The sequence below is a fragment of the Berghia stephanieae genome, chromosome 7 (assembly GCF_034508935.2).
Source record: "Berghia stephanieae isolate SIO BIC M18660-M18661 chromosome 7, UCSD_Bste_1.3, whole genome shotgun sequence".
Classification (NCBI taxonomy): domain Eukaryota; kingdom Metazoa; phylum Mollusca; class Gastropoda; order Nudibranchia; family Aeolidiidae; genus Berghia; species Berghia stephanieae.
The window spans coordinates 39,211,248-39,229,484 of NC_088366.1; the positions used below are offsets into that span (position 1 = coordinate 39,211,248).

Genomic DNA, 18,237 nt, shown 5'->3' on the forward strand with positions numbered 1-18,237 from the left:
GAACGCTGACTCCACGCGGACTCGACACCACTAACATCTACTTCGTAGCCCGCTGAGTAACAACCTCTTGGTCTATACTATCTTTGAGCCTTTTAGATGTCAACGTACCCGGATTCAAAACCACTGCCGCTCTTACTGCTGCCACTACTGCTGCTGCTGCTGCCACTGCTACTTCTACTACTACTACTACTACTACTACTACTACTACTACTACTACTACTACTACTACTACTACTACTACTACTACTTCTACTACTACTACTACTTCTACTACTACTACTACTACTACTACTACTACTACTACTACTACTACTACTACTACTACTACTACTACTACTACTAACTTCTACCACCACCACCACCACTACACTACTCACTACTACACTACACTACTACTACTACTACTAACTACTACACTACTACTACTACTACTACTACTACTACTACTACTACTACTACTACTACTACTACTTGTACTGTTCATACTACTACAACTTTAACTCTACCAACCTACCTATCTATCTATCTATCTATCTATCTATATATATATATATATATATCTATCTATCTATCTATCTATCTGTCTATCTACTGATTATCTACCAATTCATACTCATCTACCTTCCTAGCTATCTCTCATTGTATCTACTCATCCACTTATTTATCCATTCATATACATATAGCTATCACCCGGCTGATTACTCGCCCTCTCTCATCCCCCCCCCCCCCCCCTTTCTCTCTCACCCCCCCCCCCCCCCCCACCTCTCTGTCTGTCTCTCTCTGTCTCTCTCTCTCTCTCTCTCAATCCCCCCCCCCCCCCCTTTTTTTTTTCCCTGGTCCGAGCCCCGTCCCATATTATCCCTGGTCCGGAACAGAGGCCGACTAACAGTCAAAGCCCCGTCCCATACTATCCCTGGTCCGGAACAGAGGCTGACTAACAATCAAATCCCCGTCCCATACTATCCCTGGTCCGGAACAGAGGCTGACTAACAGTCAAAACTCCGACCGAATAAAAGTCAGACGTAAATAGATTTTTTGATACAAACAATCTGGCTGATGAGGCCTAGACAAAGCATCTGACATCTATGGTCAGAGTAGTCTCAAGTATAACGGCAGAAAACCGTGTCGGTGATAGGTGACTTAACACTACCCCGGGCCAGGACAAAAGATTAAGCACCTTGAGTCCCGTAGGTCATTAGAGACGTAATGACAGTCAAAAAAGAATAATCAATCCTGGACATATAAGCTATGTCCGGAACCTCACAAGAGTGTTCCCTGGCATTGACAAACTTTACCTATGCCTGCTCCAAACGCAAATAGCACGAACGAAGCAGCATAGATCTACCTGAAAAAAAAAATAAAAAATAACTATTGTATGACCCAAGCATTTGAGACACAAAACCGTCTCAAATGTCAAAAATATGAATGCCAAAAGAGCTAAAAAACGGCAGAAAACCGTACCATTGATAGATGACTTGCTTAGTCAAATCTCCGGTCCAGGGCCAAAGGCTTAGGCAGCCAGATTCTGGAAATTATGTGGGTCATACATAAAGATTGCTTGACACAAACAATCTGGCTGATGAGGCCTAGAAAGAGCCTCAGACATCTAACGTCTGGGTTGTCTAAAGTATAACGGCAGAAAACCGTGCCGGTGACAGGTGACTTAGTGCACACTACCCCCGGGCCAGGACAAAAGATTAACACCTAGAGTCCCATAGGTCATTAGAGTCGTAATGACAGTAAAAAAAGATGATCAATCCTGGACATATAAGTTATGTTCGGAACCTCACAAGAGGGTTCCTTAGCATTGCTATTTGTTCCAATGACTGTTCCAAACGCCAAAAACACGAGTGGAGATCTCATAGGTAATCCTAGCCAAACCCAACAATCCCTATGCAATGTGTAAATATCAAACAATTATAATAATATGTGCTATCTCACATGATGAAAAATTGAAATAAATGTTTCTATAACTTGTATGCTCCAGGCCCAAAGATTAAGCCCCTAAAGTTCTGTAGTTCGTTAGAATCGTAATGACAGTAAGAAAGAATGATCGATCCTGGACATAATATAAGCTATGTCCGGATCCCCACAAAGAGGTCTCATGTCATTGACAAATTATTCCTATGCCTGCCCCCAAACACAAATAGGACGAGCGAAGCACCATAAATCTACATCAAAATAAATAAATAAAAATAACTATTGTATGACCCAAACATTTGAGACACAAAACCGTCTCAAATGTCTAAAATATGGAATGCCAAAAGAGCTAAAATGCGGCAGAAAACCGTACCATTGATAGATGACTTGCTTAGTCAATACTATCTCCGGTCCAGGGCCAAAGGCTTAGGCAGCCAGAGTCTGGAAATTATGTGGGTCATACATAAAGATTGCTTGACACAAACAATCTGGCTGATTAGGCCTTGGCAGAGCCTCAGACATCTAATTCTGGGTTGTCTAACGTATAACGGTCCCAGGGGCGTGGCTATATTCCTCTACACTTACTGAGTGTCTATCCACAGACTACCGTCCTGTGTTATATATCTGTCTATCTGTATAGTATCTGCTCCTAATACATAGGGGGTGGGGGGGGGGGGAAGGGGGGGAGTGCTAAGTACCGGATACCACTAAGGCTAAGGATGCACGTTGCTAATGAATATTAATTATATGGATAATTCTTCTTCAAAGCCGTGACATCTGACTGATTAGATCAAGCCTCCTAACATTCGCTGTGTTTGGGTGTAGTCATTCCGCTCGAATCAGACCTCTCCAAAACTAAACCACACCCTTAGTCCACGATATGGCCACACCCCTCATATTATGATTTGCCCATAGTTAGATGTGACAAATTATTGAAAGAAGACGTTTTGATATGATCCAAACATATAAAATAGTAAAGGGAATAGACAGGGTAGAGGCAGGATTCCTTAAACCAAACAAGAACATTCAGACACGAGGAAACAGCAAGAAACTGAAAAAAGAACGTTTTAAAACAAATGAAAGAAGGAACTTTTTTTCATCTAGAATTGTAAATAACTGGAATAAACTACAAGAAACCACAGTATCAGCAAAAAATTTGAATAAATTCAAAGCAGAGTTGGAGATAAGCAACACCCTAGGAAACAAGTTCAATTATAAAAATTGGTCCAATCATTAATAGATGAGGAGGAGCGAAGGAGACTACACCAAGTCTAAAAGCTCTATACAGAGGTATCCAGGTATCCAGGTATAAGACTAATGTGAACCTCTGATGTTCTGTCCTGACGTAACTTATGTCATTTCCCGTTAAGGCTGGGCGGGTACCCGGGTACCCGCGAGTACCCGCGGGTAATAAAGTTAAACCGGGTACTCGGGTAAAAGGGGCGGGTAACGGGTACCCGCTTCAACAAATGGAAACCGAACTGAGAGTGATCATTTTTGGCTGTTTTAATATTTTTGAACAAAAATTGGAAATAATACAATTTTATTTACATATTTACATTTACATGACATTTTTTCAAAAGATTTTCCTACTTTATTTTTCAATTACATTTTTTTGTTTTATTTGTTAACACACATTTGATTCAATTTTGGAATCAATAGGGTAAGACCATAGAATTAATTAAACGAATGAGAATACGTACGAAGCCTAAAAAGTGTCCACCAATAAAAGCATTCAGCGCCATTTTGTTGTTGGCTGAGAATGTAGTAATTACCATTCATTCGGTATCTATGTCAACATAACGACACAAGAAAAACAACAAACATATCAAAATCCACAATAAAATGTTTCAGAACTGTTGCGTATATTTATGGCACAATGAAGCTGACAAAAAATGAAGTTAGAGAATGTGTGTAATCATGTATTATAATAACCTGTTATGTGTTTTCCAACCACCACATCATCTACTACTACAACCACCACAATATCATCACTAACACTACTACTACAACCACCAGCCCCACATCATTATCACTACCACTACTACTACACCACCACCAGCACATCATCATCACTACCACTACTACAATCACCACAACCACATCGTCATCACTACCACTACTACTGCAACCACCACCACCATATCATCATTACCACTACTACCACAACCACCACCACCACTACTACTACAACCACCACCACATCACTACCTCAACTACTACAACCACCACCACAATAGCATCACTACCACTACTACTACTACTACAACCACCACAACCACATCGGCATCACGACCACTACTACTACAACCACCACCATATCATTACCATTACCACTACTACTACAACCACCACTACCACCATATCATTACCATTACCACTACTACTACAACCACCACAACCACATCGTCATCACTACCACTACTACTGCAACCACCACTACCACCATATCATCACCATTACAACTACTACTACAACCACCACAACCACATCATCATCACTACCACTACTACTACAACCACCACCACATCATCATCACTATCACTACTACTACAACTACAACCACCACCACATTATCATCACTACCAATACTACTACTGCAACCACCACCACCATATCATCATCACTGAATTTTTTTTTTTTTTTAATTGAGCTTTATATAGTGCAATATCTACTAAATGTGCTCAAAGCGCTTTACAAGGGGTCCCTGGTCAACATTTAACATGTAGGACGGGACATGACGCCTGTTAGGCGATATTACAATTTTTCGGACAAAGACAACTCTATTAACGGCCAGGTACTCATTTTACACCTGAGTACGGTGAGAGAATGTGAGTAAAGAGCCTTTTCCAAGGACTCAACTATGCGCCGAGCGCGAGGCTCGAACCCAGGACCTTCCGATCCGGAAGCGAGTGTCATACTACTAGACCACATAGCCGCATCATTACCACTACTACTACAAACACCACCACCACATCATCATCACGACCACTACTACTACAACCACCACCACCACCATATCATTACCATTACTACTACAACCACCACCACATCATCATCACTACCACTACTACTACAACTACAATCATCACCACCACCACATCATCATCACTATTACTACTACAACTACAACCACCACCAACACCACATCACCTCACTAACACTCAGTACTACAATCACTACCATTAGGTTTTGGAGCTTTACTTCATTTGAAATAAGGAAACTTCGGAATTGTATTTGGCATTGTGTTTATATATCATAATATAATTCTAATCAGTTATCTATTTAGAACTAGATACTATACAATATGTATGCCAAATACCACCACAATTCCCCTTTCTTGTGTGTGGGAATTCCTCTTTCGGCATTGAAATTGAGTGTGAGAGAGTCATCACTACACACATAAACAACAGAAACAATTTAAAAACAAGACTATGACACGCAACCACTCACACACGAGGCTATACTATTTATCCTATTCTCTATATAGAATAGGACAAGACAAACAATAGCTTGACTCTCGCTACACTTCGCATTGATGTTTGTCGTCTCACGAGTTCAACTCTCGGTCGACCTGTCAATATTCCTTTTTGCCTCGGACGTAATCATTAATAGAATGTTGTGTGGTTTGACCGTGAAGAAAACCTTAAGAAGTCACATTTATATCATTTTAGAGAGATCGTTTTGAATAATTTTGAGTTAAACGAGCGAGCAGCAACTTGTTTTCATGAACGGCCGATCAGCGCTTGTTTACTATAGTAACGGGATTCCCAGCCAACATCAAAATGGCGGATATTTTTCTCATCGAGGCCGCTGGTTGGTTAGCCAATAAGAGCACCGTACGGTTTCCATTGGGTAAATTCCTTGGGTAAGACTATATTATATTAGTTCTTATCTTTTAAAGGAATCTCAGGTACTTTTATTTTATTTATTATTTATTTATTTTTTTCATTGTAGTTAATTATCTTTGTTTCTTACTTCAGTTTCGCTTCATTTGTTGTAATAAATAATAAATTAATTAAAAAATAAAAAATAAATAAAAAAGCTCCCCCCCCCCCCCCCCCCCCCCCCCCCCCCACAAAAAAATTTTGGGGACAAAAGTCACTCCTGCCACGGGTACCCCCGGGTACCCGGGTAATCAGACCACTACCCGGGTATTACGCGGGTAATGATTGGATCCAGGAACATCTCTACCAGAAAGAAACATCTGAAAGTCACGTCTAAGACGTAGGTAATCAGTTCCTTTGAACCCCCTAACACAGGGGACTGAGGTACACTGATGATGTCGGGTTGCCCAACTGCGCCCTCATCGTATTCGTCCCCAAGTATGCTAAAATCTATTATCTAGCAGCCAAGTTTCTACAACTAAACAATCCATGAGCAATAAGCCCCTAAAACATATAAATAACTAAATAGAACTCAAAGTCATAACAACATTATCATATAGCAGCTACTGAATAGCTACCAATTATATATAAAAACGTAATAAAGATAAGAAACGGTGATGCTCGTATAATCATGGAAAAGGCAGGGTGTTAAATGAAGCAACTTACCCCTATCTCCAGACACAGTGATTATACAAAATTAAATCAATGTAACGAATTATTTAAAACACGATACACAATAATCCTCTGAAATACACTCAAGAAATAAACACATCATTAACTTAATAAAAATTACAAAAAGAAGTAAAGATTCCTACAATAGCTGGGTAGTATTATAATTCTCGTCACCAATACGAGAGAGAGACCAAAAAATGCGTGTGATCAGTTAGACGGAAAGATTCAAAGTGATCGGTAACAGGATGGTTCATAACCATGGCGTACTAAAAGAGTCAAGGCCTCGGCGCACGCGTATCGAGCCGAGTTGGTTAAGGCCATTGACTAGCGCTGTGTAGTGTGCAGGTAGTGTGTTAGTCTAGTGTTAGTGAGAATTACTGAAGACCGGTATGCAATGGGCAGTGATGTAAGAGGCGAGTTGTAATTATTTATCTCATTAAACGTGTCGGAGGGATGATTTACTAATAAATAGTCTATATTATATTCAAATTATACATCATGACGAAATAGCAAGTTAAGCTTTGTATAGAAATAAGCGTACACAAAACTTTATTTGAGATGGACTAAAAATACAACAACGAGAGAGGGAAGAGAGAGAGAGAGAGAGAGAGAGAGAGAGAGGGGAGAGAGAGAGAGAGAGAGAGAGAGAGAAGAGAGAGAGAGAGAGAGAGAAGAGAGAGAGAGAGAGAGAGAGAGAGAGAGAGAGAGAGGAGAAAGAAGAGAAGAGAGAGAGAGAGAGAGAGAGACCTTTGGGGGATTTTGTTTCTTTTTAACAGTAGTGGGCAGTTTGATAGTCAACACTGAACTTTGATGAGTAACAACGAACATAGTTTTGTGGAAAAGAAGCACCTCAATGTGATGGTGGTGATGGTAGTATAGTAGTAGTAGTAGTAGTAGTAGTAGTAGTAGTAGTAGTAGTAGTAGTATAGTAGTAGATAGTAGTAGTAGTAGTAGTAGTAGTAGTAGTAGTAGTAGTAGTAGTAGTAGTAGTAGTAGTAGTAGTGTTAAAGAGGAAATGATGAAGATAGTTGTGATATAGTGAGCAAAAAAATTTATAACGGGAAGAAAAATGTTGGAGAGGGAAGGGGGTAGGTCATACAATGAAAGAGATATTATGTTTGGGAGATAATAAAAGATTGGGGAAGGGACAAATGATGATGGTGATGATAATGATATGTGGTGTCAATGATGATGATGAAGATTGCATCTTACCTTAAATGCGGTGTCAAACAAGCAACAGTGGCGATGTTTTAGTTGGTTACATTGATGTTGATGATAATTTGGCTACTTTTCTTGTTGCTTTGCTCTTATTCTCTGATGGAAATGCTAGGCAGTGTCTCTTTAAAATTATACGCTTCAAGAGTTTGAATAACACTAGAGATGCACCGATAGGCGAACTCTGCATTAAGAGAATGGCATGGAACTGGCAAGACTAAAAACTTTTTCCTCGTAAATAAACATTTCACCATAATACAAAATAATGTTCTTGCAAGCTTTCCATGCTGATCTTGAGCTTTGCCGAATACTTCCCCTCCTAAAATGTAAATAAATTGTAATAATAAGTTGTATCAAAAAATGAAAGGTCATACTTTTAAATATTACCTGTCTGATCACACCAGATTCAATTTGTATATACCTGTAACCACAATATTCTATTCTTAAATCGATTATATACATGAGCATTGGGCATCCCAGTAATAGGCACTGTAACATAATTACTGTATTATGAAAAGATGGTTTAATGAGATTTACAAGAAATTTAAAGTATGACCTTTATTTTAAGACTTACTGTAAACCTGATTGCAATGATTCTGAAATATTTGTCACTTTAATATTCAAAGCTCCTTCTAGTTTTATCTGATACTTCCTTACTGTCTTAAACTCCTTTCTTCTTTAGAATTAAAAAAAGACGAAAAAAGTTTGACATCATCAATGTTCATTGCTGATCTCGTTACTCTTTGAAGTGTTGTTATTGATGGAAGTTGAAGTACCTCTCTCAATTGAGAATACAGATGTCTTGAAACGGCATACCAAGAAAATGCTTTGCATAAATCATCCATTGCATATATCCTTTTGTTTTTTGGAAGGTTCATCAGATATATTTGTCTCTCAATAAATTTGAATTTGTCATCCTGGGTGTCAATAGATGAGCAAATGAAAATAACTAGCTCCTGGAATTGTGACCAGCATTTGATTTCTTTACAAATAGCAGGGTGCTTTACTTTTTTGACACCTGCGTATGCTTCATAAATAATTCCCTTTATGTTTCCGTGTTTGTCTACACCCAAGGAAGTAAAATGAATTGAAAAAGCATAAATAGGCCCATCTCTCGATTCACTAAGGAAAGAAAAGTTATCGTCTTTTCCCCAAATTAAAGTACCTGAGTAATTTTCTAATTTTTTCTGCAAATCGTCAGGAAATGTAGATGATTTTAATATGTCTTTCATACGAAATTCTTTCAATTGTTGATCCTCATCAGGAACCCTAGATGCAGCGGTTGATTTTGTTGTTGTTCTACCTTTTGATTGAGGGACACCAGCACACGATGATGGTGCGTCAGGGAAATATGTGGCAGGGTCAGCTGGTACCATAAATTTTCCTGCTTTCTTCATTTTTGAATCTGGAAAATGTTTAGCCATATATTTGGTCACTTGATCAACAGATAATTGGTCAGGCATGGCTTGAACCCATTTCAACTTTTAATTAAGATCAAGACGAAAACTGTACACTGGAATTTTTTCTTTCGCACTAGCATAGCCCGACTTGCAGCATACGTGCTGCATTTCTTTCCCATGATGATGGAATTCTAAGTCAAGTAGTGATTTAGAAAAATGAATAAATAATCCGATAAAGAAATAGTAAACAAAATTCCTGAATGTCAACAATGATAATCACATTTCCACTTAATTAAAAACATAAAATTTAAAAAATCCAGCGAATTGAATGAAGCGAGAGAAAACAAAGCAGTTGTGACCAGTGAAGTCGAAACAAAGAATGAAAATGTGTTTGCTGACTTCACACGGTATAGTAAACTAAATTCCTGAATGTCAACAATGATAATCACATTTCCACTTAATTAAAAACATAAAATTTAAAAAATCCAGCGAATTGAATGAAGCGAGAGAAAACAAAGCAGTTGTGACCAGTGAAGTCGAAACAAAGAATGAAAATGTTATTGCTGACTTCACACGGTACTACACACGGTACTTAATTACGTATTCAATTTCCCCGCGTGTAACGAAGACAACGAAAGGCGAAAATTTTATTACTGACGACACACGGTACCTAATCACGCATTCAATTTCCCCGCCTTGTGTAACGAATACGATAGCCTTAACCCCTAAGGTCAATCATCCTCGTGCTTCGGCCAGTATTATAGTAGGGCTATGTTCATAACTCATATGAATTCACAATTCGACCAATTGTGTTGTAGAATAACAGAGTAGGGAAACTCACCTGATCAAGTCGTTGGGAACGCTGACTCCACGCGGACTCAACACCAGGATTGACCACCTCTAACATCCACTTCGTATCCCGCTGAGCACCAACGTCTTAGTCTATACTATCTTTGAGCCTTTTAGATGTCAACGTACCCGTATTCAAAACCACTGCTGCTCTTACTGCTGCCACTACTGCTGCTGCTGCCACTGCTACTACTACTACTACTACTACTACTACTACTACTACTACTACTACTACTACTACTACTACTACTACTACTACTACCACTACTACTACTACAAACCACCACCACCACTACTACTACAAGTACTACCACTACTACTACTACTACTACTACTACTACTACTACTACTACTACTACTACTACTACTACTACTACTACTACTACTACTAGCACCACCACTACTCCGTGTGGTGTCCGGGGTCCCTCAACTAAGAGGGTCAAGAATAGCCCAACGCCAAGCCAGCGTGTCGTAAAAGGCGACTAATGGTGTGTGATTCCCCCATCTTTGAGTCACCTGGTCCTCCAGGTTGGGGGTTGGCAAAGGGTTAACACCCCTTTCCGTTAAACGCAAACCGTTACAGAAACGCAGACAGACAAACCAAATCCTTTTTTTTTTTTATAGCTTGGGCGACCGAGGAGTTTCTGGAATCACAGAATTTATGAAGGACAACAGACAAAGCCGAAAGGACTCTGCTGACCCGATGACGTCTTCGTCAAACAATCAGCTTCGAATTGCGTCGTGGAACGTTCGCACCATGTATGAAGCAGGAAAAAGCTCTCAAGTTGTGACTGAGATGAGAGATACAGGCTGCATATACCTGGAGTAAGCGAAACCCACTGGATACAATCCGGACAGAAACACCTCAAGTCTGGGGAGAAGATTTTATATTCAGGGAGAGGGGACGGGATTCATACACAGGGAGTAGGAATAATTCTAAGCAAGTTTGCCCAGAAGTCAATGAGAGGATGGGAACAACACGGAGAAAGGATCATCATGCGTCCTTTACAACACGGAGTAAGAAGATCAGCATGAACATTGTACAGATCTATGCCCCAACAAATGATGCAACAGATGAGGACAAAGATATATTTTATAGTCTGCTACAACAAGTCATTGACAAGTTGCCAAGGAAAGACATCAACATATTGATGGGAGATGCTAATGCTAAAGTGGGACAGGATAACGTAGGTTATGAAGGTATCATGGGACGTCATGACATGGGAGAAATGAACGATAATGGTGAGAGATTTGCAAATTTCTGTGCATTCAACAGTTTGGTGATTGGAGGATCAGTGTTCCCCCATAAGAGGATCCACAAAGCAACTTGGTGTGGCGGGTTGTGTGTTATTTTTGTGGGATCGGCGTTCGGCGTCTCGTTCGGCCCGATTTCGTTAAAAGCCTATTGGCGCATCCCCCCAGTCCAACGGTGGAGCTCTCAGATCCTGGCACAAGTCGAGAGGTTTCCGCTATTTGAAGATAGTATAATTCGACCCAGTTTCTCGCTCAATCAGCTGTAGCGATACTAATGGATAGAGCATTAACTGGAGCTTGGATTGCTTTGCATCACGGTGTTGATTCAGTCACTAATTCGCGCAGTGATGTCACCAACACACGAGTCGGCGCAGTGCGTGATTCGGAATCTTAAACAGAGGGGAGACTAAAAAGGCAGTATGTTGTTGGCGAGTTGACGAAAGACAGTTTTATTTTTAATTAAATTATGCTGTTAATGATTTCTAAAAGATTGGTGTGGTGCCTGGCACCAATCGATCCAATGGCCCCACGCCACTGCGTCAAAGTCTTTTATAAGACAAAATGTTTATTTTCCTCTTCAGTAATATAATATAATAAATCTATTACATATTCTCGATATTTATTTTTACTTAAAGACATTGGCTACATTGATTGAAGCAATTTTTTATTCTTTTCTTATATTTCCTCTTCTAATCGGAAAACATTAATAGATAAAGATTCATTTAATTTTTCAAACTTGAGTTTATATTCACTGGGTAATCAATACCTTCCATATTAATTCAATCTATAAAGTGTTTATAAATGATACTCTATCAGGGTGATTTGTTATTGTTATAAAAGTTTCTTTTATGACTTCATCTTTAGTATCTAATTCTTTAATCTTTTTAGTATGATTATCTAATAATACTTGTTTCATTTGTTTATATAATACACCAGCTATTACTCTATATAGAAAACATTTTGTTATCATTGTTTTGTGTTTTTTTTTCAAATATATATTAGAATACTATTGTATTTCTTAGGAAGTTCAATAAAAGAAGAACCTTTTAAAGTTTTTACTCGAACAACTTTTATTACCTACTGTATTCTCTATTTCATAAGCATTAAATATTAATCCTGATTCTTTTTCTTGATGTTCTTCCACTCAAACTTTATATTTTTCTTTAATACTTTGATATGGTTCTTCAAATTCAATATGTGAATTAAGTTTTTATAATATCCTTCTATTTGTTCTTCATAAGATCTTGGTTTAGAATATATTGTTTTTATCATTAGAATAAACGGATCATTGGGGAAACTTAATGTTAACTGCTTAACCTCCTTTTTAATGGTATTCACATATTCTTCGATATTATTTCCACTCTTTTTGATATCTTAAACATAAATTTTGCTAAACTTGGATTTTTGGGACTCATTTTTATAGGATAGATTTTTAATTAAGTAAAAAAAAATTCCCCAAGTAATACTCTTTTTGATATCCCCGATTTCTTTACCTAAACTATAAATAAGCTTCTCTGTATTTTTCTTTATTATTGTGATAATGTAATCTTTGTAAAACTTTGTTATATTGTTTACATGCAAATTTAATACCAATTGGTTTTCTTTTATTTTTATCATATTTATATTTATTATAGAGATTAATATTCATTACACTTTGTACAAACTTTTCCCGTCAATCATTTTAAAAAGAAAATAAACAGTTGCAGTTATTCATTTGCATGAGAATATTCACTTTTGGTTTCTTTATTCTTTAAAAAATTTAATAATATCCATTTGATCTTCTTTACCTTTATGGATGATAAAGTTATATATATAAAATATTTTAAAGCGTTTTTATTAATATTACACTTTTTTTTTGGAAGAAAGAATTTCATTAGTTCATCATCTTCATTAATAGTAAGTTGGATACTTTTACCAAACTTGAAAATTCTCGATTTTTTATAACATCTTTAAGAACATTAAAAAATTCTTTTATGTTAAACAATCACATGTACACTTTTTATAAGATATTCCCTTCGATTTGTACGAGTTATTGCCCTTAATTTGATTTTTTAGATGAATAAAGATATTCCTCTTTATAAAATAACTTGCAAATCACATTTTATATTCTAGTACTCAAATAATGAAGTATACTGTTTTGGGTGTCAGTAACAATCAAATAAAGTTAAAAGCAAAATACACAATATCTTATTGAGCTATCGCCCATTATGGTAGAGTCAATGAACAGTGCAAAAACTCGACTTGTTTCACACTAGTGTCGAAGTTCGTTTTTCTTCAAATCTGGTAAGATTGATATCCTTGAAAAACAGTTGGCGGATTGGAATTTCAATTCGACCCTTGAAGGTCATCCAGGGGTCACTCAAGTTCAAGGACAGCTACGGTTAACATTTAATTACTTCTACACTTGTGATAATACTAAACTTTTTAATAAAGGAAAAGTAAACATTATTTGTTGTTGACCAATTCACTGACACAGTTTTGGGGAAATTCCTTTCAATTTGGGTGAGATTTTGCCATTGATTTTATTTATATGTGTGTATCAATATTCCTTTTTCAAAAAAGTCTTACTTATCACGCTTTATTTAATATTAATACTAATCAAAGAATAAAATTTACTTATTTGGATGTCAATCAAAAGTGTGTAAAGTAATAAGTAAAACTAACAATATTTCACAGACTTATTATCCTTTAAAGATTAATACTACAGATTGAGTAATGGCCCATTGAGAAGAACAATATCACGAAGAAAAGGGATTTAAAATTAAAAAGCCCCCAATGTAACTGAAAAGTAGAACATTTCAAGCAACAAGCAGTTTCTTTGGGAAAACGTCTTATATTTAGGATAACCCGAGCGGTGATCTAAAAGAAGTAGTTAGGTATGTATCATCAACATTTCCACCGGTTTATTAACCTTGAAGATTACCCAATGGATAAACATGATCGGATCCCGTAAAATGGATGGTGGATTAGAGTCATGTTTCTTATATAATTTCTTTTAATTTATTGTGTATCAGATAAAGCAACTAAGGAAAACATATTTAACAAATATTTTGAGTAAAAGTACGCATCAAGAATCTTACACGACTGAATGTAGCACCAAGAATAGATGTTGGTTGCGACCGTTATATTCCTCTGTCTATAAAGAAATCACGAAAAATCAACAAACCCGAGGTCATAGAAGTCGGCAACGTGTGATTGATTTTGTCAAAATTTCAAGGGACTGGCAACATTTTTTTTTTATGAATGCAGACAAGAAAGAGCTCTTCAAATACCTGTCTTGCATGCTTGTGATGGAAAAAGTCAAAGAGGGAAAAAGACTGTCCGTGGGACAATCCAACCATGAAGAAGACACCCCAATATTGGTCCATATTTTTCAAGGCTTCCAAACACAATCATCCAATCCCCGAGATACCGATGTTATTATCATCCTCTTAGCCAATTATCATAATATCATTGCAGCAAATCCAGCATATTATAAGAAAGTAAAAGAAAGTAATTAAACTGAACAGCATTGCCACAAATAACGACAAGAGACGTGCACATCCCTGTATTGTTTAATGCATTTGCGGGTTCTATCAACAAATCTGCTTTCAAGTTAAAAGGGAAGCGGCCATGTTAGTTGTCTTGGTTTAGTCATGTTTCTTACCATAAGACATTGGCAGAAACCATGATGCAATGGACTTTTGAAGCAGGCAGAAGAAGAGGACGGCAAACAAGGTGCTGGATGAATAGTGTATAGGAATGGATAAGGATGGACATAGGGAAATCTGACGACAGATCTTGATGGCGGGCCCGGGCCCGTACTGTTGTTATCTCTCATGTCTCATCTACGAACACTCCGCACAGGAGAATGAGGTAAGGCTGGGTGATATTCACATTATAACATCCTTACCAAAGCCCCACTGTCTCCTGTTTATCATGAATTGCCAAATATCGTGGATGTTCCATAACAGATATATCAAAGTCTCTATGTGACTCTTTGTATGCCAACTATGCAAAGGTGAAGCCACAATGAACACAACATTGATCTCATAAGGATGAACATTTTCATCCACAAAACGGAAGACGTGGACAAAATCCTTCCAATAAGTTATGTTCTGTATCAGCACTTTGAAAGGAGTGTCTTTCAAGCGAGTATTTGGCCACAGTCAATGAGTCATTGACTTACGTCTTACCAAATCCAAATATTGCGAATCGAAGGAAGATAATGATACTTATTCATGTCTTGACCACGCTGCTTGAAGCCAAAACTGTATTCCATACTAATAGGATGTTCCGCTTTCCAATGCAAATGCCCCATTGGACTGCAGCCTGTTTTGTTAATGTCAATATGCAAACTTAAACGTAATTGAAACGTAAAATAAACGTAATTTGAAATCTTGACAATTTCTTTCCCTACAGGTACATTATTTACATTTGAATCATTGTTAATGAACCAATAATATCATAGTGTCTATTAACGACAGAAATCTGGTTCTTAAACAATATAAATTGTTTTCAATATGAAAACGATATTTTGAATAACTCTGTCGAATTTATTTCGGTTAATATATAATGATTTATTAGCCTATTAATAATATTATTCTGTTTATAAATTGTTGCTGAAGGAAAGATGCACATACAATTCTGCCCTGATGCCTATGTCATTAAACAGCTCAGATCTAAGCCTAGCACTAGATAACATAACGAATAAATGTGACGGTCTTCAAGAAAAAAAACAAAACAAAACAAACAAAAAAAAAAAACAATTGTAGTATGGGTAGACATGGTTAAGACAGTTGACAAATAAATAAATAAATAAATAAATAAATAAATAAATAAATAAATAAATAAATAAATCAAGGGACTTCTCCTCGAAATCAAAATGGCAAACTTCTCTCATAGAATGTTAGTCTGGGTCATGAACTCCCTGACAAACTAAAAGTCTCGAGTAGGAACGGGAAGTAGAAGGACTGATAAGCCGTAATTTACACATGAAGTTAATCTATTTAGTAGCTTCCATTTGTTGTTGTCTACTAATATTTTGTTTTGTTAACAGTTTCCGAGCATTTCACAAGAAGAGACTTGCTGCAAAATCGGAAAAATTCAATAACGCCTTTTATAGTCAGATTTTTAATAAGTGGGGCGTGTTTTTCTTCTTATTCTCAGCTTCCCCCCAATGCATAGCTGCAAAAGTTTGTATGAACCTCTGAATCAATTTATTTGTCTTAATAAAAAAAATCCATGAATTTTAAAACTATAGGAAAGGATTTCATTTATTACGGCTATATTATAATCGATAACAGGAGAGGATCGGAACTCATAGAAGATTTACCTTATCAAAATTATGAATTTTCCGCATATCCATTTTGAAGGAATTCGTTAAACTGGAGTGTTCGGTTAATTGAAGCTTAAACGATATACGTGCAGTATTCGAATATGAAGCAACGAATGGCAATTATTAACTATCAGACATCTACATTTTATAACCATCAATACACATTACTGGTGAATACAAACGAAAGTGAACATAACGCGCTTCCAATATAATTTTGATTGCAAAAGTTTGAGAAATAGCTTGTGTTGCCAAAGAGGATTACATAAATTTATGTAGACCGGTCAAAAGTAAAAATTCATCAATTATGAGACAGAGTCTCCACAAATATGTGTTCAACAATGACAACAACAACAACAACTACAACAATAACAACAACAACAACCAAGAAATACTGGACACATCAATCAGCACAGTCTGGTGACGAGGATGATGAAAAGGAAATATGAAACGACTACAGAAAGATTCCGAGCATCACTCTATCCAATGAAATGTAATTTTCCTCTAGTTTGCGAAGGTTGGGGCATGCCTTTTCTCAGTCTACTCTTTATCATTTAATGCCTCGTCGGTGAGAGTAAATTTGGTGTTCCTCCTCTCAATCTTTCCCTCTACTTGGGCCCAATGACCTCGATTGGATCGCGCTCACAGTGAAATGGGGGAAGTCGCGCAACCTCGTGTCAAAACTCCCTGATTAGACAGTCAGCTTTGAAAGCTGTTTCTGGTTGATTTCTTTTTTTTTTATGAAGGAGTATAGTTAGAATTTTGATAAATGGTCAGAATATGTAGTACTGTCTGATTGAAACCATGAAATCATGTCAGCTTTTATATTTGCCAAAGTTGGAGCCATAAAGTGACTAATGGCCAAAGAATGAGTGCGTTGTCCAATACAATATAGCTGGGTGCTTCAATGGAGGGCAGCAAACGATATTTAGTCAGTCTTAAAACATCTTTGCATTGACCCCAGAATAATATTCCAGATGGTGCAGAGAAGAAAAAATGGCATGGCATCCTTTTAAATATCCAGTATCATCACTACCTGCAAGAATAACAATGATTCTATGTCCAAAACCCATGGGCCTTTAACTGCTTGAATGATCAGACGTCCAATATTTTTTCGAATGTATATTTACACTCACCCATACATCTTTGGATGATATCCATATCAAAGTTACATATGATCCTTTTCCTACCACGTCGTTCTACACTGGTGATCTCTCTGTCGTATTTCGATAACGATCTTCACATGGTTATTTATTATTTGTGAAATTCCAAAACCATTGCCGTCCTCTTTAATGACTTATCGATAGATGCATGAAGACTTCTTTTCGCAGCTTTAGGAGAGTGAAACCGATAGAGATTCCGCACCGTATCGTGTTGTTTAAGAGCCTAATATGTTTTTAAAACCTTTAAAGGTCCTGTGAAACGTTCATGTATAGACAAAATTTGTCAAAGTTATATAAACAGTGTTTGTTAATTTGACAATATTGAGTATACAATCACTATTTCAAATGATTTAAAGCGAGAGATTTCATATCAGTCTTTGGTAATTGCGACATGATGTAGATAATATGCCATAAATAGTAAATTCAAAATTGAATACAAACTACATAAGTGGTATGTTTATAACACTTAAAGAGAATTGTTATTATTTGGAAAGAAGTATGACGTGAACTCATAATCACTACGTCAGCACAAGATTTTTGGGAAATACGATGCATTCATATTC

At 37.0% G+C, this 18,237-nt stretch overlaps 1 protein-coding gene across 1 annotated transcript in view; it reads right to left on the minus strand.

Annotated features, from left to right (window-relative positions):
- Nucleotides 1-6,686, minus strand: part of LOC144977216 (inactive serine protease PAMR1-like) — a 114,328-nt gene extending 107,642 nt beyond the window's left edge. Inside the window, exon 1 of the mRNA XM_078922175.1 lies at nt 6,474-6,686. The gene's annotated coding sequence lies outside the window, so the exon portion shown is untranslated. The remainder of the gene's footprint in view (nt 1-6,473) is intronic.
- Between the last annotated feature and the right edge of the window lie 11,551 nt (nt 6,687-18,237).